The following is a 27,207-nucleotide window of genomic DNA, read 5'->3' on the forward strand; positions in this document are numbered from 1 at the left end:
GCTATGCGCGCTCCGGGCTTCACAATACATACACACAATTATATACAACATTGTGTAATTATACTACCCTCTGCTGTGCTTTATGATCTTGAGCTAATTTTGGCTGTCTTTACTGTACTAAGCGGTGAAATTCAGTTAAGCAATTTTTGTAGCAAATATCCTGTATTTGTTGATGACCTTATTCATTGACAGTTTTCCTGCAAAATCACCATGAGGCAGTCTTAGTAGAGCCTTTTTTCCAAGTTTCCCATGATGCTTTGCAAGATCAGCTTGGCATCACACAGCTGTAGCAGTCATGCATAAGAACTTTCACACATGCTTACTGTAAGATATTTGCAAAATATGGCTGTTTACCTTTCACACCAGTCATCATCAAAAACACAGGATAATCAAAGGATTTATTACTATTTACAAGGCATTTTGTTCTTCCTGATTAAAGTATCTGTAAAGATAAATCAGAAACAAAACAAACAATTGCACCCACAGCCATGTTAAATAGTGGATTGAGCCAATCCCACACCGCTGGTTTGCCAGAAGACTGGAACAATTTGAGCAGTCCAGCAGAGTTGGCAGTCTTTTCCCTAGCCCTCAGGGACATTTTAAAAACCACTTCATCACTATAATCCAGACAAAACTAGTTTAGTACCTTGTTCCCATTGACTTCAATGCATTTTGCAGAGTTTGGCGAAGTTCACAAACATTTTCATGATTTGCTGAACCACAGCAAAGCTTAACTCATTGAGGTTCACTCATACCAGTGCAGTACCAGGATATGATGCCATTGAGGATGAAATGAGAATGAAGCAGAGGTATCCAAGTGAAAGCAAAACATCTCAGCAACTGATTTCTGCCCAGCATTTTTCTGACTGAAATACAGCCGCTGGATAATAAACTAAATGCCATACAGGTGTCATAATTGGCATTTTGTTAGATTTTTTCTTTGTTAGTATTATCGTTTGCTATGGCAGTCTAGCCCAGAATGCTCTGTGTAACATTACTGGAGTGATAGTAGTCAATCCAAGCATTTTGAAATACAAAATACAGATCAGCTAGGGTTTGAAATGACATTAGCTTGACTTTTTAATTGCATCTAATCTCATTTCATTAAAAATTCTCACTGTTTTCCTCTGGCCCAGTAAGACATACAAGACTGGCTACACAGAGAGACATCAGGAAATGCTATGTCTTTATTACAATATGACCAGATGGCTTTAATGTCTTTCTTTGAAATTGGACTGAACTGTCAGGTAAAGCAAAGGAGAAGTAATGTGTTTTATGAACAAACATGGTGCATAAATGTTAAAATTGTCTCTAAAACTTGTTCACTTGACCTAGAATGTTTATTGTTCTCGGTCGTCCATTTGAACTACTAGTTTACCTTGACTGAAAACTAACAAAACCATCATGAAAAGCGGCATTCTGAAATAAAAATCACTGGCATTAATATTTGGGAAAAACAAGCTGACAATAATTAAATGTAACTACATTACTAAACCAAAATAAAACAATGATATTACATTTCATAATAATTAAATAACTTAATTATGTGTTTTTTCACAATTTACTTACATATTACTCTACTGTTTCATGTGTTTAATTCACAATTGAATTTTATTTATTTATTTTGGCATTGTATATGAAATAATATTTCATATACAATGTGGCATGGCCCATTAAATATAGTGTACTTCATGAAACTTTCTCAAATGCTTTCTTTTGCAAGTGTTAAAAACAATCTACAGTTTATATGCAACTCTTGGCTTTCCTGGAAGTCCTAATTACTGTATTTGCTTGACTTTGGGTTGTACAGGTGATTAAATGTAATGCTAGCTATTAATCAATTTTATAAATATATTGATATTTTGTGAAAATAATTGTGTTCTGAGCAATCATTATTTTATAAAGTATGTCTTATAATATTTAATATGCAAATGCTCCAAAGAGTTACTTATCTCTTTAAAGAATTTTACATACTTATCTTAGAAAAAAATATTTACATAATATTAGGTCTCTTGTACCTCCCAGAATCAAATCATGAATAGATGCCAAACAGCACCTTTGTTAAATCCTTAAGGAAATTGTAGAGAAAGTAAAAAAATTAAAAAAAATAAATAAAACTTCAAACATCTTTAGAAGTTAAATCATCTATCAGAAGATTTAAAAACACCTTAGGATAAAATGAAAACAAAAAAAACTACTTTTAAATAAAAAAGTGAAATAAAATGCAGGATAAGCATCTACTAAATATTACTGAGCTCAACTTGAGCAGGAGAATGAAGCAGGATTAAATTACTGCAGCAAATAAACAGAGACCCTTGGCTGCTACAAAGCTTCATTATAGCTTTATAACATATAAAGCTATTTGCCCATAGCAAGAAATATGAGAAACTTATGATTATTAATAGTGTGATTTACTTGTTTACGTGCACTTTTTTCTGCTGCTAGCAAAGATTAGTTACTGATAGCCTCACCACTTTAACTGAGAAGTAAATATCTGAATGCTTGAAGTGGTAATATTTACTTGAAAAGGTAAAACATAAATACATTTTCAACAGATATACAGTAATATTAAATATTATACTTAACCCTAACATAACAGTTTTTCTCAAGAAAAGAACCACAGAGGGTCTGGGGTAAAGCAAATTACTTTTGGTGGCAGCAAATTCTTCCTGAACTCATTATAGGATAAAAATAGCTGATCCCTTCTAGATTTGTGGTAATTTCTAAAAAGAAAATGTTATACAATGCATGGATATGCAGGGAAAACATTATAGGCTTGTGCAGCATATAACAGATGTCTACATAAAATATTTATCTTGGACCTTATAACTGACTTAAAAATACAAGTGGAATCTGTACATTTAGGACTTCAAATTCTTACAATAAATAAAGCTCTTAATATTTTTAATATGGGTGACAACGCAGCACAATACTTAATGCATTAGCTTTATAAATCCTGACTTAATGTTTTATTTTCTGTTCATTCTGTGTGGAGTTTGCATATACTCTCTGTGTTCATGAGTTAGCTACCATTTTGTCAGTTTCCGGTCACTTACTAAAGATGTGTTTTAGCTTGCCTGGGAATTCTACATTGGTCACGTGTGTTAGATAATGGACTGGTATCTCATTCAGGGTTAGTTTCTGACTCATATCCAAAGCTGACATGATTGACTTTGGCTTCCCAGTGCAATAGCAATATAGGATTTCGAATGGATGGATATTTTAATGAAAAGAAAGTAAAGCATCAAAATAAATTCAGTCCACATTTCTCTGTACCTCAAGGTTTCACATTAAAATTTCTCAAAACTACTTAGTCTATAGATGCAGTTTCTACAATTTGTAGTAGAGCATGTTCCTGTAATGTTCATAATTTAAAAAGGTAGTATCATGTTTTCTCCTACATAAATAACTTTGTAATCTGTGGTTAGGGTGATACCAGCAATAAATCAAGACACTTAATATTTCTTTTTTTAACATGGGTAAGACCTGTGCATTTTTAGGTTCTATAGCCAAAAATTCTGAAACAACTGTTAAAAATTATGAGCAGGAAAAAAACTAACAACTGTCCTAGAAAAGAAAAACAGTTTTGCAAAGAAAAAAAATGATACTTTAGATTGATTTATTAGAGCAGCAGTAACCTGTTAACAACCTGACTGGTCTTGTTCTACTTTGTAAGAAAATGTTGAAGTTATTTTAAATCAATAGAACATTAAAGTAATAATCTATATGGAAATGTATAACTGCAAAATTATAGCTATGCAAATTAAAAACTGAAGAATTAAAAACATTATTAGGTAGTAGTATTGGCAGCTATGGTTAATTGAAATTGAATATTTTGCTTAAATGAGAAAAAAGAGTTTCTATTCTTCATTATCTGGATGCTCACACAAACCTACATTCATGAGAAACATACACATAAAACATTTCTTGTATTATAGGTCCTTTAAACAATATAATTTTCATTCTTACCTCCTTCCTCCCATTATCATCCTCTTTCTTTTTTATATTGCACCATCCCAGCCAGGTTAAAGGCTTTGTTTTTTTTTTTTGAGTGACTGTTCTGTCCGATTGAGGGAGGCGGAGTACAGCCAGAAGCCACAGCAGGTACTGATTGATGCGGTAAGCAGGGGGTGGGACCTGGGGGGCGGGACCCAGGACGGGAGGAGGAGTTGGAGAGGGTGCTTGAAGGGTTTTGGTTGGGGGTACGATCTGTGTTCTTTTCTTGATTGTTCAAGTAAAACTTTTGTGAAATTTTACTACGTCTGTCTGTTTACTTTTACTTCTTTTCTTTTGAGCCTGGCCTTGAGGTCGCTACAATATTTTATTGTCGTCTTCAATGCATTGTTTATTGTGGGCATCACAAATGTTGTGTAACAAACAACAATCTGAGATGATCCAACTGACCAGTTTAATGTGTCAGTGAAACTGTTCAAGAAAACACCTCCATCATCATTTGATGTGCCCTAAAAGCCTTTGCTACTGTAATCTTTGCCTGATTGAGTTGGATATTACAATTTATCTGTCCATTATTCTCATTCCTTCTGAGAATGTCTCCATAAACCAAGGGGAGTAAAGGACAGGCAGAATCACCAAAAAAAACAGTAGTACATCCACCCCCTCAAATGTTTTAGCCTTCACTCATGGAAAGAGTGTGCCACTATCATCTACCACGGTATCATAATATCCCCTGCCCAACCAATATTTACATGCCAGAACTTCATTTTGCTGTCCTCTACACCTTGAAGGACAACTAGTACCTATTCCTATTTAATTAGTTTGCAAGGATGTTAGATGGAGCCTTGATTTCTATGTGTTCCATCACTATCTCCCTTCAACTTGTGGCACTCTCCATACATTAAAAACCTTGCACAATCACACTAAAGTTAGCAGCAGATGGTGGTTTGATGTACTGCTGTTTCATGATGACACTAATAGCTGTGGAAAGTTCATGCAGCAAGTGGAAAAGCCCTCACCAAACTGGTTGAGATGTTGACTGTTGAGTTATAGGTTGGTCACTAGCCTCCATAGACAAATTGTCACTGTAAATTTCTCAGGGATAGTTGCCTATATCTGGTAGTCTGATGACTTAAGCAAGATTAAAGGGTATCACATGAATGCATAAAATGATCTCTTCCCATGTGGATGTCCAGTAGCCCTGTCAGCCAACTTCTGGCCTGAGAGGGCCCAGATATCTTAATAGTCACAAAAGCCAGGTAAGGCACTATATCAATCAATGATAATCATTACCACCAGCATAGGATTAGACCATGTCTAGATTAATACAAAGCAATTGCATCCTCAAAACAACTGACTTTGGGAACAAGCAGCAAAAAAATTAATTTGTAATATTTTCCATTGTTTTTAAATAGTGAAAAAATTAAAAATTTGTCTAAAAAATGAGAAAACACAAAGTAGACATTAAAACATTTTAGACCGTGACATAGACATTTTACAATTCTACACTTTTTTCACACTTTAAAAGTTTAAGTAACTAAATAATCAGTGATCAGCTAAACAATTCTGCTGGGAAAACAAAAGGAAACAAACACTAAGTCACAAATCAAAACAAAAAATATCCAAAATAATACTTCATGCAAACATTATCAATAACATAAGCAAAAACTAAGAAAATAAATAAGCAAATTCAAAACCCAGAAGAGCAAAATCAGATGGTAATTAGAGGACCAACACAATGATAACACGCAATGCCTCAGCAGAGAGCAGAAATCAAAGAAGTCCCATTGAAAGACTGATAAAGCTCAAAAAGACCAAGTAAACCTTATCTTAAAATTTTAATTAATAAATAAGGGGTGGGGATCGATCTGTTCTTAACTCGATTTTTCTTTTTGTAAAAACTTGATTGCTTTGTATGGATTATAATAAAATTAATAAAAAGGAAAAAAAAAATGTAATCAATAAATTAATAACTTCTTTTGGTTTTCATTTTCAGTTGTGGTGTTTGCTGAACACATTAGAAGCTATGTTGTTATAGGTAGGTTCTCACTTCTGGCCATGTTTGTTTGACCATAAAGCCTTCACTTTTTATCTCCTTTTGTCAATCTTACATTAGGGCATCTAGCACATCACTTCATTTGTTTCACTTTAGCAGTTATGTAGGAAGGAGTGAGCAGTATGTAGCATAATCTTTTTGAGACAACCTTGAAATAAAGAGCATTATATAATTCAACATTACCATAAAATTATAATGAGGTATAAATTTTAAATTGGTTTAAAAACACAGCAGAGTATTATATTTTGTGTTTTTACTGTTGCACTATATCATGTTTATAGGTGTACAACCTTCTAGGCTTGTAAGTAGAATGAAAACAATATAATAAATCGAATTAAAATTTATTTTATTATTGCTTTAAGGACAATTAAGAGTTACGAGTGTCACAATAAGAAAATAAAGTCTGACATTTTACAAAGTAGTCTAAAAGGAAAGACTGCTTTTTAAGAGCTCAAATAGATTAGCTGGACTGTCATTGTACTTGTAAAAATATGATATATGTGTCCTGCAGTTTATCTGTAACAACTCTTTACCTGTTTAGTATTAAATCTAGTGCTTGCAATTGTGGTTTCTATTATCAGTCAGCTTCACCCTGAAAAACAGCTTTGTGAAAATCCCTTTTTAACTGAACCTCTGGATACAGCCCGTGGGTCATATAGGTTAGAAAAGAAAGCCACGCTTGAGTGACAAATAGTGACCCAGACTTGAAGATCTGCTTTCTCTGTTTGCTTTTAGTGTTCTTGAGTCAACTGAATGCTTCCTTTCTAGAGGCAAGTGTGGGAGGATCTAAAAATAATGAAATGAAGTAAATAAATATCCATGTTTTCTGAAAGAGCTTTACTCCATGTAGCACGATTGCTTCCCTAATCTGTATTACAAATGCTTCCCCTAATCTGATTTTGTCATCTAATTTTAGTAATGATGCTTGGCAGGGTAGGCTTTCGGGTTTAAATGAGCCTTATAATGGAACAGTGTAATTGATACTACTTGCAACTAAGTATGACTAGACGATTCATTGGTTCCTCTTTGCATGCAGTATAGAACACTATTTTCTAAATATTCTAAACACAATATACAGGAAATGGGGTTTTTGAGCTCTAACATTGAACATGATAGTTAACAGTGCATCACTTTTCAAAAAAAAATATATTAAAAACATTTATTTACAGGGAATATAATGTAGTGCTTCAGTTATTTTCACCATACATCAAGTGTTACTTTAGAAAGAAACTTTTCTTTGTGTTATCATTCTGTTTTGGTTGTTAATTTATTTTAAAATAAATCAATGTGACCTTTTAGTGTGTCTGAATAATAAAATCTGTTTTTCTTGACACATATCTATGTCATGGTCATCACATGTTACTTCACTCCACTTTCACTTTGCTTGTCTTGGTGAAAGCTGCAGTGGTAAACATTTAGCATTTTCTTCTTCTAAATGCTCCTGGGAATATCAAGACACTCCTGGTTACTTGGTAAATATAATCCTCCAGCATGCATTAGGTGTGACTATGGACTTTTACCAATGTGCCATCTTTGATACGTTTCCCATTGAAGGTGCTGAGTGGGCATGTCAGCTGGCTTCTCTTGACTGAGAAGAACAATAGTTGTACTCCAAAGTCTTCCTGTATTGCTGTCAATGTGCGCAGACACTTAGTTTTAGCTACTTGTATCCAGTATGTCATTGGGATATGTTAAAGAGAAGGGAAAGAGAGCAAGTTATTACATTTTCTATTTTTTTTCCATCATCTTATTCGGTAATTATCATGTAGTGGGTTCAAATGATATGTTTTATGCTTTATTATTATGTTAATTTTTTAAAGGACAAAGAAGCTTACGGAGAGGTGGGAAGCGCTTAAGATGGGACGGATCTACGAGTTTTTCAGTAGGCTCTGGTAATTCTAGTGTTAAATATATTTTTATTCATTTCAATTAGAAAATGGATAACATTCCATACAGTCAAGTTTTTTTTTTTTTTGTGGGTACAGCTACAGGAGGCAGGGCCACCGTAACATCACCACCTCCTGAGCCCCTAACAGGCTATATAAACTGAAGGAGATTGCTCACAATTAGGGATGATTTGATCTTTGTTTTGATTTTTTTATTTAATGTTTTTTTTCACTTTGTTTTAAGTATTATGATTACTGCCCTGTGTACTGCTAAGGATTGCTTTTTAGGCAGCTCCTTGGTTCTTCTTTTTACTCTTTTGAGTTTTTCTTTGTATTTTTGATATTGTTGTAAAAATCTATGATTTAGAAAGATTTTTTTTTATTGCACTTTATGTGCACAGGCTGGATTTTGGCTCTTATCCTCTTCATTGTGGAGCTTTTTCTATAGACTTTGAAAGTTTTATAGTTGTTTTTCCAGTTTTGGGGCCTTCTCTTGCTGAAGCCAACAGGTGCTTTGAAGCTTGGATGAACTCTACTAATCAGGTAGGTCTCTGGCCTGTTTCTAGCTGATTTTGAAGACCTTGCCTATTTTGATCTGAAAGAATCTCCAGTTCAAAACAGTCATTTACTGGCCTGTGCATTGATTAAAGACCCAACAAGGAAAATGTGAATTTAATAATAAAGCTGAATTTAAAATATCTTACTCATTTCATTTAATATCAAAAAGATTTCAGAAGCAATAAAACTCTTAGCAGACACTAAATGCTTTAAGCTGGAAAATTAAAGACATCATTCATGACCTTTGGAAAAAAAAAAAAGCTTCCACATCTCACAGACTGAAAAAATGAGATGGTTTTTTACAGGAGACCACCTTAACAAGTAAAGTCCTGTTTTGGTGAAAAAGAGACTGCATTGGTCAAATCTTTAATTCAAAATGTTCCATTTTAGTAAAGAGATGTACAGTAGTGTTTGATTCTTAAGGAAATATGTTATGGTAGTGGGAAACATACTGTATATAATAGTAAATTAATTTTGGATAACATACATGCGCCAAATGTACATAATAGAAAAGTTATGCTTAAGATACTCCCATTCATTCTCAATATGAGCACTCATAACCTTAGATAGATCTTTGGTAATTGACGCTGTAACATCTAAAACTGTACAGCTTTTAGTTTATTACAGACTAGCAAAATACCAGCTTACGAGGAGAAGTATTGTTAAAGAAGTAATGAAAAGAAAAGGAAACATTTTAATAATAATGTAACATGATTGACAATATAATTGTGTTGTCATTGTCATGAGTGTTGCTGGCATATATATATACTAGCAAAATACCCGCGCTTCGCAGCGGAGAAGTAGTGTGTTAAAGAAGTAATGAAAAAGAAAAGGAAACATTTTGAAAATAACGTAACATGATTGTCAGTGTAATTGTTTTGTCACTGTTATGAGTGTTGCTGTCATATATACTATAGTAAAATACCAAGGCTTCGAGCGGTGAAATATTGTCTGAATATTTTATTAATAAAAAGTAAACATTTTAGATTGAGGGAAAATATCTAAAAATTAATTGTTAAGGATCTCTGTATACCACGTTGTCAGTTGGCCCTCCGGTTGTAATATGACTAAGCTGTCTGCTGAGCTTACTCTTGAGCATGCAACATACAGTTGGCCATGTGAAAAGCAATCCTGCCTCAAATCAATGCCAACCTTTTGTAGTGTTTGTCCCTGAGACTTATTAATTGTCATTGCGAAGCAGAGCCTTACTGGAAATTGAACGCGTTTGAATTGAAATGGGAGATTAGATGGTATAACGGGGATGCGAGGAATAAAAACTGTGTCACCTGAGGCACTGCCAGTAAAAATAGTTGCTTCAATTAGGTTGTTTTGTAGAGATGTGACCTGAAGTCTTGTGCCGCTACAAAGTTTCGTGGCTGTAAGTTTCTCAGTAACATTATTGGTGCCCCAACCTTCAAGATGAGATTATGCTCAGGAGTGCCTGGAGGATTTAGAGTGTTGAGAAACTCTACTGGATAATGAACGTCTTCTACTTCTACAACTGAATCAACAGATTGATATGTTTTTGTTGTGAAGGTAGTTCTTGAAGTAAAATGTGGTTTATAGTTGTAGTCATGTCATTTTTTGGTGTCAGGATAGCTCTCTTAACCATGAGACATCATTTTGGTGTAGATTTCGTAGATCGGGGTAAACATTTTGAAGAAGGCTTTGTAAGGTATTCACGATGAGAGAGAGATTTGTAGGAATATTTATTTTACGGTTTTCTTGTATGAAGGTGCCATCACCTATACTCATCAGAAGAGCAGAGAACTCCTCTGCTTTTTGTCGCTTTCAAATGAACTCTCATGTTTATTTTAAAGTAACAACATGGATTTGTGGCCATAGGTATGAAGATTTCAGAGATGCTTTAACTTCATCAGCGTGTTCCTCTGGGCACGACTGGTAGGGTTTTGGAAGTCTCCAGCCAGCAACACTGTCAAGCCTCCCATAAGTTTGTTGGTGTTTCGGATGTCTTGGAGGGTCCTGTCTAAAGCCTCAATACCTGCTCTGTGTGCCATAGTGCATTCATCCCAGACAATAAGTGACAATGTCGCAGCACTTCAGCCATGTTGCTCTGCTTTGATATGTTACACATGGGGATTCAGTATGGTTGAGGTTCAGAGGCAGCTTGAAAGCTGAATGAGCAGTTCTGCCACCCTCAGAAGAGTTGCAGCAATGCCAGAAGAAGCCACAGCTATGGCAATGTTACGTTTTGCTCGGATTTTGCAAGGAGAAGGTTTATTAGGAATGTCTTACCAGTTCCTCCTGGAGCATCAAGGAAAAACACCGTGCCAGTGGCTGACAACGCTGCTCATGATTTGCTCATAAACTGACTTTTGGTCACTATTTAGCAACGTTCGTTATTTGTGACTATATTGGCCAAGTGCGAGGTGTTGTAAGATGTCTCTTTCAAGTATTCGGATTTGATGCAAGTTGTGCCAGTTCTGTTAAAGGTGAAGGCAAACCGTAATGATGAAGAGATTGACCTCCAATAGCAATGACGTAGTTTTCAAGCAACTGTAGACACTTGTTATAGATCAAATTTAACCACTGGTGGACTTCTGTTCGTATATGATCTCTTTCAGTCTGTCTCCTAACATCTTCTGCTATGCTGTCTTTATGTTTTTCCCATAGGTTTAAGGGGTTTTCCATTTGGCAGAACACCAACATGACAGCAAATAGTTCACGGATCTTTTGAGGTGAGCGAGATAGAGCAGCTTCCTGTAGAGTCTCGTCCCAGTTGATATCGCCATGTATAAACCGAGTGCCCTGCAGGCTGACTTATAGGTCGGATGTAGGACACCATCAACTGTTCTGAGAGATTTGAAAGATGTGGGACCTGTGATTTTGTTGAGCAGCAGTCAAGATGGTAGCATTCAGAGTTATTCGGTGTACAGTGTAGGACCCGTCCCAGTACATTATCCTTTTATACTCCCAATATCCTGGTACAGGGTTGCCCTGTTTCCTTCGACGAAACATGTTGTTTGCCCACACATAATATGATGGAATTTCATTATAATGAAGTTGTTTAGCAAAATCATCATGTTTGCAAAGGTCAAAGAATGCTAAAAGGGTCGTTTGTGGTGGATTGTGTACTTTATCGGCAACATTGCCTTCTGTGAAATAAATTCTTTGTCCGTTCTCAAGATGCACAGCAAGATGAACGACGGAGGGAACGTTCGTGAATGGGAAAACAGAAAATGCGCCAGGCTGCTTCAGAGCTACTAATGTAACGACCAGCTTCGTACGAGATATTTCGTCATTTTGATTTTGTATTGTAAATACTGCCTGGTCACTTCCTTTGTTAACATACTTGCAGATGTATTTGATGATTTTACTGAATTGCAAAATTCGACATTGATGTGAGCATTGAAGAAGCAGGACAGCACAGGACTATAAGGGACCACCCATCTGTTGTCGATATCTACTCCTTTGATGTTAATTGTATGACCTCCATCAGCAGGTGCGCGCCGGCGGTACTGAGGGTAACCATCTTCTCCGGTCTGAGTTTGTGAGATGAACGGACGGGTACTTCTTAGTGCATATTCTGTTGATCATGCAGGGGAGTTGATATTATGAGGTCCACATGGGCCGTGAATCATGTTGGATTTTACTATTTTGTGTAGGGCAGGGTCAGTCTGTGGATCAGGAATTTCTGCACGGATGAGTTGATCGATGAGAGCTGGTTTAATCCTATCCTTTAGCCACAATAGAATGTGTGCATGGGGAATACCTCGCTTTTGCCACTCTATGGTGTACATGTAGCAATTTGTACAGCCGAAAATGTTACTCTTGTGAGCAAGTCTATCATTTTGCGAATCTTGAGATGAAATACACGACTGATAAGGTCATGGCGATCGTGAGGTTTTTGACGTGGAAGGAGAATTTCAGTGATCTCAGGCCATTTAGGATTGCAAGTAAATGTGATGAATAAGTCAGGCGCCATAACGACGAACATATGTCATTGCGTCTTGTGTACGCCGTGCATATAGCGAGGTCCTCCAGTGAAGGAAGATGGTAATATCACAGCTTGACCAAGTTCTGTTAAATCAGTGTCGTTTTTGTCAATAGCATCTTTTAAGTGAACGTAATTTTCAGCACAAGTTTTTTGATTTAGTCTGATATAATTTAGTCTTTCGGATTCAATTTTTGCACATATCAACTAAAACTGATTTAATAAAGTTCGGAAGAAAAGGATATTATTAGCATGATGTTGTCTGATCATAAGCGGTATGAATAGAAGTTTGCTGCAGAGACGGTTTTGTTCATAGGTAACTTACTGGCAGCATGAACTTGAGGTATAGACACAGAATAGCCGTCTTCACCATAGCAGAACATGAGAGGATATTGAAGTGCATCATAGGATCTGTGGGTTTCTTTAATGCGTTGCAGTTTATTGTCTCTGGTTTTCAAGACAATATCTCTATTGTTGAACGCTTGCCCAACGATGACAACACCAACTTGATGAACTGTGGGTTTATTAAATCTGCCTTTGTGTGCATGTAATGGTTTTTGTCTGTGAATGACAACTTTGAAGTCTTTGTCATCATCTGAAATACTGTCCATTGTGGAGTGGAAGTCCTGGATGTAAGTGTTACAGTCATGGAGCATTTTTTGTAATTGCTTGACCAGGGGCATGTTAAGTCCAGAAAAATTAGCACATGCATTTGTGCTTCCTTTTCATCATCCCGACGAAATAAATTTGCAAAATTTGTGTTCCTCACTTGGCATAGGTAAAAGACTGCCAATCAAGTGATACACTTGTCCCTGAACTTTAAATGAAGGCATAAAATTTCCCTCAACGATTTGGTTAGCACCAAATGATGTCATTTGAAATGCGCTGTTGTACTTTAAATGTTGTTCAAGAAATGCTCACTTTGAGGATGTTCCATTTAACAGGCCCTCAAGAAGGTGAGGAAGCTTACATAAAGGAGTGAGAGAGACTTTACCACCGTTACAGCACAAACCAGGAGACTCGCATTTCCACTTCTTTGCTTGACAATAGTTACAGTGAACATCCATGGATCCAATGTGTACTGTTTTATCAGACTCATAATGTATATTTGGGTCGACGAAATCCACAATTGGCTTTTTGAGCCAAACCTGTTGTTTTCGTATGAGCCGCTTTTCATTATTGGGATCGATCTAGAAACAGAACCTCTATTAACTTGTGGATTTGCTTGAGTATTTAGCACAGCGTCCCTATTAACTTGTGGATGTGCTGTGAGTATTTAGACACAGTCCCTATTAACTTGTGGGTTGTTGTGAGTATTTAGAAACAGTCCCCTATTAACTTGTGGATGTTGTTGTGAGTATTTAGCGATAGCGCCCCTATTAACTTGTGGATGTGCTTGTGAGTATTTAGCTTACAGCCCCTATTAAGTTGTGGATGTGTTTGCGAGTATTTAGCGACTGCGTCCCTATTAACTTGTGGATGTGCTTGCGAGTATTTAGCGACAGCGTCCCTATGAATTTGTGGATTTTTCTGCGAGTATTTGGCGGTAGCCGCACAAAGTTGATTTCGCTCTAGCTGTATCAAAAATGTACCACGCATCGCCTGATACGCCTCCTTTTACTGTGTTCTCATAGCTTGGATTGTCGCTGTAATAATAATCAGCTGGATTTGTGTTGAAGTGACATTGAGCATGTGTTATCGATGTAAGCATACAACTGGCTTCATCAATAACTTCAAAGATCCAGCTTTTGAGAGTTGAAATATTCATAAACATCAAAGTGTCCACTACTCAAATTGTCACCTGTGAATCTAAGATGTTTAAGAGGCATTGACGGTTCTCCAAAGGTGTAAAATATCTGCCCATTTCGTACATTTGAAAGCGACAACCAAATAATTCAGCAGCAGCCATCAACTCACACGCTAGAACCATAGGTGAAGGGCTTAAGCATTTCAGTTTTATAGTGCTCTTGTGTACTATAATTATCTCCTGTACCATCATCAGTCCACACTTTGAACCTCTCCCAGTCATTTAATACATAAGACACAATGTCCTTGCGGATATCAAAAGTGAGCCTGATATGTCCGTGCAATATGTAACACAGAGAATGGAAAAGGCAGGCGCCATCTCTAGGCATAGACACCACTCGGTAAGTGATAGTTCTTTCATTGATGGTAATCACGTCGATAGACATTTTAATAGGGGTATAGTTGAAAGAATAAAGGAATGGGTACTTGATCAGTAAACAAAGTCTTCCTTTACTTTAAAATAAAGGAAATGGGTATTTGAACAGTAAAATAAGTCTAAAATAGCTACACAATAACTGTAACAATCGTAACAAATGAACAATAAAATAGAAGAGAACCCGAATTAATAAAAAGGTTGCTTCGCTGCTGAAGCAAGGAAAAGGTCTTAACCCGTGAATTAAATAAAAAGGTTGCTTCACGGTGATGCAAGGATAAAGGACTTTCTTATATATCGTTCGTTTATAAAACAGTGCAGAAGCTGTGAGAAAGCTGCTTCCTTAGCGAAACTCGTGAAAGCGAAAGACACCGCGAGTGAACACAGAAGAGAACCCGTGGATTAAATAAAACCTACACAATAACTATAAAAATCGTAAATAAACAATGAAACAGCGGAGAACACGTGGATTAAATAAAAGGCTGCTTAGTTGGCAACGGGAAAAGGACTTTCTTATATATCGTCGCTTATAAAACAGTGCAGAAGTTGTAAAGCTGCTTCCTTAGCTTAAGCTCAGAAACGAAAGACACCGCAGTGAACACAGAAGAGAACCCGTGGATTAAATAAAACCTACACAATAACTATAAAATCGTAAAATGAACAATGAAACAGCGGAGAACCCGTGGATTAAATAAAAGGCTGCTTCGCTGGCGAAGCAAGGAAAAGGACTTTCTTATATATCGCTCGTTTATAAAACAGTGCAGAAGCTGTGAGAAAGCTGCTTCCTTCATAAGTAAGGAAGCGACTGAAGACACCATGGGAAGAATAGCCTTATATGGGCAGGCAGTCAATTTACGGGAGGCGTGCTGAGTTCCACAGTAGCAGCCGGAGGGCGATGCTGATTTCCACAGCACTTATGAATATGCTAAAAGAGTGGAGGACCTATGAAAACGCTCCTTTCTTGGCGAAGAAAGGAAAGGAGTGAACACACCACAGAGAAGAACGGCCTTATATGGACAGGCAGTCAATTACAGGCTGCTTCGCTGGAAAAGCAAGGAAAAGGACTTTCTTATATATCGTTCTCGCTTATAAAACAGTGCAGAAGCTGTGAGAAAGCTGCTTCCTTCAAGTAAGCAAGAAATGAAGCAAAGAATGGCCTTATATGGGCAGGCAGTCAATTACATGGGAGGCGTGCTGAGTTGCGCAGCAGCCTTACTTATGAATATGCTAAGCACATTCCTTCACCTCCACTCCCACGGCGACCGAAGCTGCCCGCTATGGCCGTATACAGTATAGGAAAGAAGGTTCCAGTAATGACTGTTACGCGAGAATTTCGAAATGAAATCTGCCCAACTTCTTTTGTAAGTAAGCTGTAAGGAATGAGCCTGCCAAAGTTCAGCCTTCCACCCACACGGGAAGTTGGAGAATTAGTGATGAGTCAGTGAGTGAGTCAGTGAGTCAGTGAGTGAGTGAGTGAGTGAGTGAGTGAGTGAGTGAGTGAGGGCTTTGCCTTTTATTAGTATAGATAGTGTAACAGACTGAGGAGGAGGCAGCACAAAGGTTTGGGATTTCCGCCCCGTGATATTGTCATAGAATCCACAATAAATGAAAAATATGGTCTGAGTCATAAAACCAATAAACAGTTATAAGCGACTCCCAAGCATGGTGTCGGGCGGCCATTTTAAAGAGGAGGAGCCGGAAGTGGAGGAATGCTGGGAAGGAACTGTGAGGGAGGATGGGATTGCTGACGTCAGGGAAGATGGCGAAGGAAGGGCAGAAGTAGACGTAGTGAGGGCAAAACTGGCTTGGCAGCGGAGCGTCTTTTTCCTGTAAAGAAGCATAAGGGGGAAAGTTAGTATCCTGCCATTCCACGGGCTTAATGTCTTCCCAGGTGTGTCAAGATCCTTCAGCTGCGTGACAGCGCTGGCGCGTGACACGATCATCCCCTTAGCTTCCAAGACCGCCAGGTCGGGCGGACCTAACCGAGAGGTCGTGGATATGGGAGAGAGCATCGGCGTTGGCCTGAAGGGTGCCCCGACGATAAGTGACGGTGAATTTATAGGGTTGTAAATCCAGAAACCATCTGGTGACCCGCGGATTCGACTCTTTATGTAGGGACATCCACTGAAGTGCAGCGTGATCAGTCACCAGAGTGAATTCGCGACCCAGCAGGTAGTAACGGAGATGGGTCACCGCCACTTAATGGCCAAGGCCTCCTCGACCGTACGATACCGGGTCTCCCGGTCCTTCAGTTTCCAGCTCAGGTACATTACAGGGTGCTCGACACCATCGACGCTTTTGGCTAAACACGCCCAGGCCTGTGTCCGAAGCTTCAGTCTGGAGAATAAATGGGAGCCCGTCAAATCGGGCGCTCTTCAATACAGGTGTTGACGCGTAGGGCCTTCTTTAGGTCACTGAATGCGTTCTGCCTTGTCGCTCCACACCACGTGATAAGGGAGCACCCTTCTTTGTCATATTTGTCAAGGGTGCTGCTCTTTCGGAGAAACAGGGCACGAACCGGCGGTAGTACCCCCGCTAACTACAAGAAAGCTCTGCACCTGCCTCTTGGTATTGGCAAGGGCCATTCCAAGATGTCTTTGATTTTTGAACACTGTGGTCTCACCTGTCCCTGCCCCACAAGGTAGCCTAAATACTTGGCCTCCTTTAAGCCAAAAACACTTTCGGGGATTTATGCGGATGCCGGCTTTTAGCTAGCGCTAGAGGACAGCAGAGACCTGCAATCGATAGCTCTTCCCAGGTGCCGGAATAGATGATGATGTCATCCAGGTAGGCGGCACTATAGGACTGGTGGGGCTTCAGCACTCAGGCTGTTTTTTCTTTTGCGGATGCCGCTAAGGGAATTTGCCAATACCCTTCGCATGTCAAGAGTAGTCAAGTATCGAGCCGCACTCCACGTCAAGCAGGTCGTCAATCAATCAATCAATCAATTAATCAACGTTTATTTATATAGCACATATTCATACAAATAAATGTAGCTCAAAGTGCTTTACAAAATGAATAGGAAAATAGAAGACACAATAAAAAATAAACATAAGTCAACATTAATTAACATAGAATAAGTAAGGTCCGATGGCCAGGGTGGACAGAAAAACAAAAAACTCCAAAGCCGGAGAAAAAAAATAAAATTTGTAGGGGTTCCAGACCACGAGACCGCCCGGCCCTCTGGGCAATCTACCAACATAAGTCAAACAGTCCTCTTTTGTATTTAGGGTTTTCATGGAAGGACCTGATGATGATGGTCACGTAGACCTCTGGCTTTCAGTCCATCAATGTTGGTGCATCATGATGCTTTGAGTAGGTGGTGGTGGCACAGGCTGCCACCACAAAGAAACCGGAAAAAGAAACAGAAGAGAGAGTTGGGGTCAGTACGGATTTTAGAGCCACTATGAATAGTTATTGTGATGAATTGGACATACAGAGTATCAGTATTAAGTTAAAGTGAAGTTATGAAGGCCATGTTAAAGTAATGTGTTTTTAGCAGTTTTTTAAAGTGCTCTACTGTATTAGCCTGGCGAATTCCTATTGGCAGGCTATTCCAGATTTTAGGTGCATAACAGCAGAAGGCCGCCTCACCACTTCTTTTAAGTTTAGCTTTTGGAATTATAAGGAGACACTCATTTGAAGATCTAAGGCTATGATTTGGAATATAATGTGTCAGGCATTCCGATATATAAGATGGAGCGAGATTATTTAAGGCTTTATAAACCATAAGCAGTATTTTAACTTCTTCTTCTATTTCTACCCGGGGCATCGGGTAGGCATCGAATTTGGAGACCTGATTTAGACGTCTAAAGTCATTACAAAATTTCCAGGAGCCGCCTGGCTTAGAAACGAGGACGATAGGGCTGACCAGGGGCTATGACTCTCCTCAATGATGTCCATGTCTAACATCCGTTGCACCTCCAATTCTACTTCTGCTGGTTTTGCCTCCGGAGTCTATAGGGTCTCTCCCGGACGATTACACCGGGTCTGTGACTATATTATGTAATCAGTGAGGTCTGGCTGGCTTAACTCACTCACTACTCGGGATTGCTCGGATTACCTGGGTTAATTCCGCCGCTGGTTGGGTGTTAGCTCTTCACGGGTTAAGGGCAGACGTGCATGAGAAGAGGAGAGGACCCACGGGAGTCGGAAACTCCTCCCTGTCCTTCCAGGGCTTCAATAAGTTTATATGGTAGATCCTCTCGCTTGGTCGACGATTGGGCTGTTTCATCAAATAGTCGACGAGCCCCTTTCTTTCCTTAACCTCGTATGGCCCCTGCCGGTGAGCTAGCAGTTTAGAGTGGGAGGTAGGAACGAGCACCATAACTCAGTCCCCCGGGTGGAACTCCCGGAGGACAGAGTTGCGGTTGTAACACCGGGCCTGCGCTGCTTGCGCACGAGTCACGTGGGTCTTTCAGGAGGGGTCTGATTCTTGTGAGCCTGTCGTGCAGTTGCACTACGTACTCCAATATGTTAGAGGAGGGCAGGGCCTCAGCCTCCCAGCCCTCTTTTAGGATGTCCAAAATGCCTCGGGTTGTCGCCCATACAACAATTCAAAGGGGGAGAAGCACGTAGAGGCCTGAGGTACTTCCCGGTAGGCAAAAAGCACAAGCGGGAGGAGTTGATCCCAGTTCCTGCCGTCGCTGCTGACTACCTTGCAGAGCATCTGCTTAAGCGTCTGGTTAAAGCGCTCCACCAGCCCGTCTGTTTGTGGGTGGTGACAGACGCTTTCAGGTGCTTTATTTTAAGTAATTTGGCCACCTCCCTGAATGTATCCGAGGTAAATGGTGAACCCTGGTCTGTGAGGACTTCCTTGGGTATACCTACTCTGGAAAATAAACTGACTAATTCCCGTGCAATGTTTTTTGTGTTAGCGGAGTGCAGGGGAACCGCCTCTGGGTATCGGGTGGCATAATCCACCATAACCAATATGTATTTATGGCCACGGGTTAAGGGCTCGAGGGGTCCTACTAAGTCGACCCCTATTCTCTCAAAGGGAACATCGATCAGGGGTATAGGGACGAGAGGAGCACGGTCCCTCCTAGGAATCTGGCGGATCTGACACTCTGGACAGGATTGGCAGAAGCGTCGGACCTCCTCATTAATCCCAGGCCAGTAAAACTGGAGCTTAATCCTCTCCAGGGTTTTTTCGGCGCCGAGGTGAGCGCCCAGCAGGTGGGCGTGAGCTAGTTCGCATATCTCCTGCCGGAAGGTACACGGAACTAGCAACAACTTCCGCACCTCGCCCTCGTGGGTTGCGACCCGATACAACAGATCATTTTCAAGGACAAAGAAGTGTTTGCGTGGTGTAGAACCGTCGGCCTGTGAGCTGTTTGACAAAACCACGCGATTCGGCAACCCGTGAGGGAATCATCGCTCCACTGCTCCCTTTTAAATGAGGCCGGCTGGTGTGGATTGAAACTGGTGATCCGCTTACCCAGAGGGTCTTGTGACCTGTACACCGGAAGAGTTGCCTGGCTTGTCCCTTCCCCGGCGGAGTCTTCCGGGTCAGGGTCCATCGCTGAAGAAACATCCCCCGAAGTACCAGTGCCACTAGGGCCTGCCCCAGAGCACGCGGTGGAGACACAGGAGGGGCCTTGCCCCTCATAACTAGATCCAACGAGGCCCCGGGAGTGGTAAGTGTCTTACCGCTTTTTCTTTTTGACCAGTCATGTCCCAATATTACCGGATAGGGGGGTTCGGCAACACAGCGACCATCAGTTTGGTTAAGTCCCCCTTCCAGGTAACATAACGACTTGGTCCCTCCATGCACACAAGTGACCTGCAAGTGCTGCTTCAGCCACTGTCGCGGTAACAAATAACGGCTAGCTACAATGGTTATGTTGCAATGGTTATGTCGAACAAAGCTACCACCGCGCGCCCATTCAATAAGACCACTCCGTGTTTGGACTGCGCCAAGGAATGCGGCGGGTACAGTACCTTTCGGTGGATGCCCAGGTGCAGTTCATCAGCTCCGCCCGCGACATTCAGGGGACAGGCTGGCAGCAGAAGACGGTCTCGCCGCACTTGTAACAGCAGCGGAGAGGCGGTTTGTCTTTAGGCCTTGACGCCGCTTCCGCGAGAGCCGCCGAGATGGCTCAGGGTTGGCCGCCCGTCCCTGTCGGTTCCCACGAGCAGACTTTTCTGCCTCCCCACTCGGAGAACATGAGCTGACGTTCCAGGACCTCCAGGAGACCCGGCATGTCTTTATAGGGGTGCCACCGGACCTGCTGGGCGAGGGAACTGGGCATGGCGTTCACCAGGCCCTCACAGGCCACCAACTCCACGACTCTCCGAGCCTGGGGTCCTTCTGGCCGTAGCCAGCACCCCATTTTGCCCCAGAAATCAAACGCCTGGAGCACGGGCAGGCTTTTCGGGTTGAACTGCCAGTTCTGCCTCCTGCTGGCCCGGCGTGATGCCGTAGAGCGGCCAGGATCTCTGGTTTGAGGAGGTCGTAGTTCGTGGCCTCCTCCTCAGGGAGGTTATAATAGGCCGCGCTGGTCCCTTTAGGTGGCGCGCAAAATGGACACCCACTGGACCGCTGCCACTCGTTCCAGGTGGCCGTCCGTTCGAATATGCCGAGGTACGACTCTACGTCATCTGCCTCGGCAATAGGCACCAGCTGGGGAGGCGCCAATTTGAGCTGGTCTGGTCTCGCCTTTGGGCCTCGAACAGCCTGGCCTTAAGTAGCCTCCAACTCCCGGTGTGGTGGTGGCTTGCGCTTGCTGCAGGGCCTGGAGTTGGGCATTCATGTTCTGCAGCACGGTGTTTAGGTCCTGTCCTCGTCATCTCTGGGGATCTTGTATCCCGCCGCCACTAGCCAATGTAACAGACTGAGGAGGAGACAGCACAAAGGTTTGGGGTTTTCCAGCCCCGTATATTGTCTAGAATCCACAATAAATGAAAAAAATATGGTCTGAGTCATAAACCAATAAACAGTTCATAAGCGCGACCCCAAGCATGGCGTCGGTGGCCATTTTAAAGAGGAGGAGTCGGAAGTGGAGGAATGCTGGGAAGGAACCGTGAGGGAGGATGGGATCGCTGGACGCCAGGGAAGATGGCGGAGGAAGGCGAAAAGTAGACATAGTGAGGACAAAACTGGCTTATGGCGGCGGAGCCGTCTTTTTTCCTGTAAAGAAGCATAGGGAGAAAGTTAGTACACCGCCGCGGAATGTCTTCCCAGGTGTGTCAAGATCCTTCCGCTGACTCCACTCGCATCGCGGATAATATATATATATATATATATATATCTATACTAATAAAAGGCAAAGCCCTCACTCACTCACTCACTCACTCACTCACTGACTCACTTCCCGTGTGGGTGGAAGGCTGAAATTTGGCAGGTTCATTCCTTACAGCTTCCTTACAAAAATTGGGCAGGTTTTATATCGAAATTCTACGCGTAATGGTCATAACTGGAAGCAGTTTTTTCTCCATTTACTGTAATGGAGATGAGCTTCAACGCCGTGGGGCGGAGTTTCAGGTGACATCATCACGCCTTCACGTAATCACGCAGTACATAGAAACCAGGAAGACCTCCAAAAAGCTTGAAGAAAACATGCATTATATAATTGAGAAGGCAGCTTAAACAATAAGAAGCGACGAAAGTGACATATACAACCATATTTATGAGTTCTGCTACTTGAAACAAAGCACGGATGTAAACCTACACTTTAAATTAAGTTCATAGACAGGCTGCGCTGGGCGCTTGTAATTTAGTGCCTGCCCATATAAGGCGATCTGTCAGCGGCAATCCAATAGCAAACTGCCACTAAATATTCACGGGTGAAGGACTGTGCTTATGGAGAGGAAGATGAGATGGTCAGGGTGGTGTTTGACACAAACTCAGCTTAAACTGCGAGAGAAAGTTTTAAGTGCCAGGACTAAGGTAACATTAAATACAGCCATGGACATAGCAGGAGATGGCACCAGCACAGCTGGGAACCTTCGATGCATGTACACCGAAGCGGCTCACGTAGAACTGGCGCGGTGCACAGATAAAAGCAACAGTTCCAAAGAGCGCTGAACAAAACCGAATTACACAATTGAAAAGGCAGCAAAAATATGAAGCGCCTGATACATATAAGCATATTCATAAATCCAACTACTGTGGAAACAAAGCACACGTTGGAAAAAGTCAATGTCCCGCTAAAGGAAGACAGTGTAAAAACCCGTGCATGCAGTGTGTCAGGTCTCAGATAATGAAGAAGACGAGCTGTTTATTGATGCAGTAAGAAACGAATCGATGAATGAAACCTGTCATCTTTACAACGATTGACAAACACGAATGTAACTTGAACACAACACATCCTACAAATACAAACCTGATTGAAAGAAATAATGATAATCAAATCATTGATGACAGCAACACTCAGTAACACTCACAAAACAAATACTGTATATTGACAGTCATGTTACGCTATTTTAAAATGTTCCCTTTTCTTTTTCTAGCATTTTTAACACACTACTTCTACACGCTACGATACGGGTATATATATATATGTATATATATATATATCCCGATCTACATACTCGAATAATGGATACTTTATTTGCCATCAATGATTGTTTTGGTAAAGCCATACTCAGTGTATTCATTAGATGAATGGTAAAAAAGTAAGAGCGAGGGGAGGATAACTTATTGAGGCATGCAGGCTGTAGTGCGCGTCAACTCTATCTGAATTGCGCGATCACATTTGAAAGAATATATCTTTTCAAGTTCTATTTAGTCCATATGTGTCAAACTCAAGGGCAGCGGGCCACATCCGGCCCGGCATGTAATTATATCCGGCCCGAACTTACCGCGTTAATCAAGTCTACCTTATTATGCTGCAAGTTATTGCCGGCTAGCTCACACGATGCTGAAGAGAAAAGTTGATTCGAAAATAGAGCCTTTAAAACCGATGGGAGGCTGAGTATATGTTTACTGAACCCGTGTGTCTCATTTGTGGAGCTAATGTGGCTGTAATTACAGAATTTAATCTAAGACGGCACTACGAGACAAAACATCAGGGTAACCTGAATGCAATTCAGAAGATACAGAAAACAGAAGAATTAAATAAGAATCTGACACTTCAGCGGACGTTTTAACCCGTGCACAATCACAAAGTGATTTCAAGTGAAGCTGCTTTTATGGGAGACACAAATGCACCAGTTCACCTTGCCCACTTTCCTGTTGCCAAGTAATGTTAAACCAAAGTCGTCACTCGGTGTTCCCAAATCGCGACTTTGCTGATAAACTGAGCGCACTGGCGCACTGAGTTTGCAAGGCGCTTTGGTGACTTTGAAGAACAAAAAAAGTCTGTCTACATGCGGCTCGAACCTTGTGCATGTTTGGTAGCACATATCTGTGTGAGAAGCTCTTCTCAGTGATAAAGTTTAACAAAACAGCACACAGGAGTCGCCTCACTGATGAGCACCTGCAATCCATCCTGAGAATCTCCACAACACAGAACCTCACAGCAAACAGAAACGAACCTGTGGCCAAAAAAAGATGCCAGGCGTCCAGCTCTAAAATGACATATGAGCAAAGACAACTGAATGATTTGATTTGTTATTGCTGAAAGGAACACATTTTATTTATATTTCCAGGTTTTGTTATGTAGCATGTTCATATTTGAATTTGTATAATTTTGACAGGATATATTTTTATGGAGAGCAAAATCTTTTGGGATATTTAAAATCTAAGTTTATTTTTTATATAAAATTACATAAGAGTAAAGAAATTTGAATGTTTGTTCTTTTAATGTTTACTTTATTTCTAACTTGTATAATTTAGACAGGATATATTTTTATGGAGAGCAAAATATTATAAGTTGTTTAAGGTTTGAGTTGATTTATTCACGAATAATATTCCTGTCTGTTTTACCATTCCTACCAAAGATATTTCTGTCGACTAAATAAAAATTCCTTCTATTTAAAATTTAAATAGAACTTGAACAAATACGATAGTTCATAATATCCACGAGACTTGCGTAAGAGCTGGAGTCATCCGTTTTAACAAACAGCGTATTGCACTGATCTGAAATAGCTGTGTGTGTATATATGTAGATATGTATGTATATGTATATATATGTTTATATATGTGTGTGTGTATGTATGTATAAATATATGTATTTGTGTGTATATATGTGTGTGTATGTATATATGTATGTGTGTATGTTTATGTGTGTGTGTGTAAATATATATATATATATATATATATATATATATATATATGACAACAACACTCATCACTCACAACAGTGACAAAACAATTACATTGACAATCATGTTACGTTATTTTCAAAATGTTTCCTTTTCTTTTCATTGCTTCTTTAACACACTACTTCTCGGCTCTGGTATGAATTTTGCTAGTATATATATATATATATATATATACACACACACACATATAAACATATATATACACACATACACATATACTGTATATAGATACATATATATATACACATATATATATCCACACATACATATATATATACACACACACATATATATACTTATATATGCATATACATATCTACATATATATACACATATATATATATATATATATATATATATATATCTACATATCTATATATATATTAGGGGTGGGACTCGATTAAAAAAATCAATCTAATTAATTAAAGGCTGTGTAATTAATTAATCTTCATTAATCGAATGTAAGCACACATGAAATTTTGCCCCAAATCGCAAATGTTGTTTTTTAATTTAAAAGGGTTTTAGTGGGCGACAGAATCAAATAATAGACATGGACAGGAATATTGTAAACTCAAGCTGTTTAATTGTGAAAAAAATGCATTTAAACTGCATTTCATTTCAAAACAGAAACAAAAATATGATCCCTGGCTAAAATTGGGCAGACTTAAAAAAGTGGTATTTTAAGTAATTTAAGTACATTTTCAGAATGGTATTGTCTTTAAATAATAATAACAAAATTTCAACATTAAAGTGCAGTTTTCTTCTTAAAAAAAACAAGGCAGAAACATAAAAGGTAATTTGACCAGCCTTACCTTTAAACTCTGAGTAACCTTAGCCAAAATTATTTTGTACATTAGGCTAAAACAGTGTGATCATTGAACATTTTGTAATTAGATGTAATTAGAATTACTAACGGTCATGAAAGTCCAATGATCCCCAGTAAGAGCCACAAAGTCCGCTTTCTGTAATGCATCTAATTTTGCTTGCTTTTCAATGTCATAAAGCTGTTGAATTTTACTTGAAATACGCTAACTGTAGCACATTTTCTAACCCCCTATCTTCCACCACTGTTAGTGGTCTACAGTCCAAAGCAATGTATTTTGCGAGAGAATTTGTAAGTTTGACCTATGTTGACTTACTAATTTTGGTCCTGAAGCCAGTCATTTCATGAGGTTTGGGCTGCCGACACCTTTTGTTGGTACTCAAACACGTACTGCTAGTGCTAACAGCATACACAGTTTCTGTGCTCGCTGTAACATGTTTTGCATTTAGATGGAACCGTAAGGTTGAAGTGCCTCAGTGGTATGCAAACTCATTTTTGCACAGTTTGCACCAAACCACGCTTTTATCAAGGCTTTCGCCGGGTAGTCTTTTGAAATGAAATTTCCCTCCAATCAGTGCTAGCAACGCGCTTTCTTCCGACTCTTACATTGTTGTAGCTCTGATGTGTGCATCAATGTAATCGATGTACCAGGAAATCATGCATTGACAAAAGTTAACCTTTGCTTGGACTGCAGTGTGATTAAATGCGTTATTTTTAAGCTAGCGTTATGGAGTACATGCATCGAAGCTTCTCAGCTGTGCTTGTGCTAAGAAAAGGCAACATTTTAAAAATAACGTAACATGATTGTCAATGTAATAGTCTTGTGACCGTTATGAGTGTTGCTGTCATCAAGGATTTGATTAGCATTATTTCTTTCAATCAGGTTCGTATTTGGAGGATGTGTTGTGTTCAAGTTTATTCCGTGTTTGTCAGCCGTTGTAAAGATAACATGTTTCATTCATCGAAGTGTTCACCACCCAAATCGTAACTCATGAATATAAGATGTTCAACAGGCATTCCTGGTAGTAAGTTGTGGAAATTGCCTGTGAATATTTAGCAGTAGCGTGTGTATGAACTTAATTCAATCTTTTCCAGTAGTGCAAAGTCAGTTGACGCGAGCCACCGAGTACATGCATCAAGCTTCTCAGCTGTGCTCGTGCGATCTTGCGATGTCCACGACTTTATTTAATGTTAGCTAAGACCCGGCACTTCAAAGTTTCTTGCTACAGCAATTTTAACTCTGCAACAAAGTGATCAAAAGTCTTGTTTATACCTCGTGTCTTCTCATTAAACTTGTATCTCGCGAATACCATACTGCCGTAGGCATGACAAAGCGGCAGCGGAGTGTGTCTATAAACTTAATTTAAACTTACGGTTTACACGTGCTTTGTTTCTGCAGTTGTGTAATTCGGTTTTTGTTCAGCACTTTTTGGAACTGTTGCTTTTTGTCTGTGCACTGCGTCAGTTCACGTGAGCCACTCGGTGTACATGCATCGAAGGTTCCCAGCTGTGCTGGTGCCATCTCGTGCGATGTCCACGGCTGTATTTAATGTTAGCTAAGACCCGCACTTAAAAGTTTCTCTCGCA

Source organism: Polypterus senegalus, chromosome 1 (genome assembly GCF_016835505.1).
Source record: "Polypterus senegalus isolate Bchr_013 chromosome 1, ASM1683550v1, whole genome shotgun sequence".
In the NCBI taxonomy this organism is placed as follows: Eukaryota; Metazoa; Chordata; class Cladistia; order Polypteriformes; family Polypteridae; genus Polypterus; species Polypterus senegalus.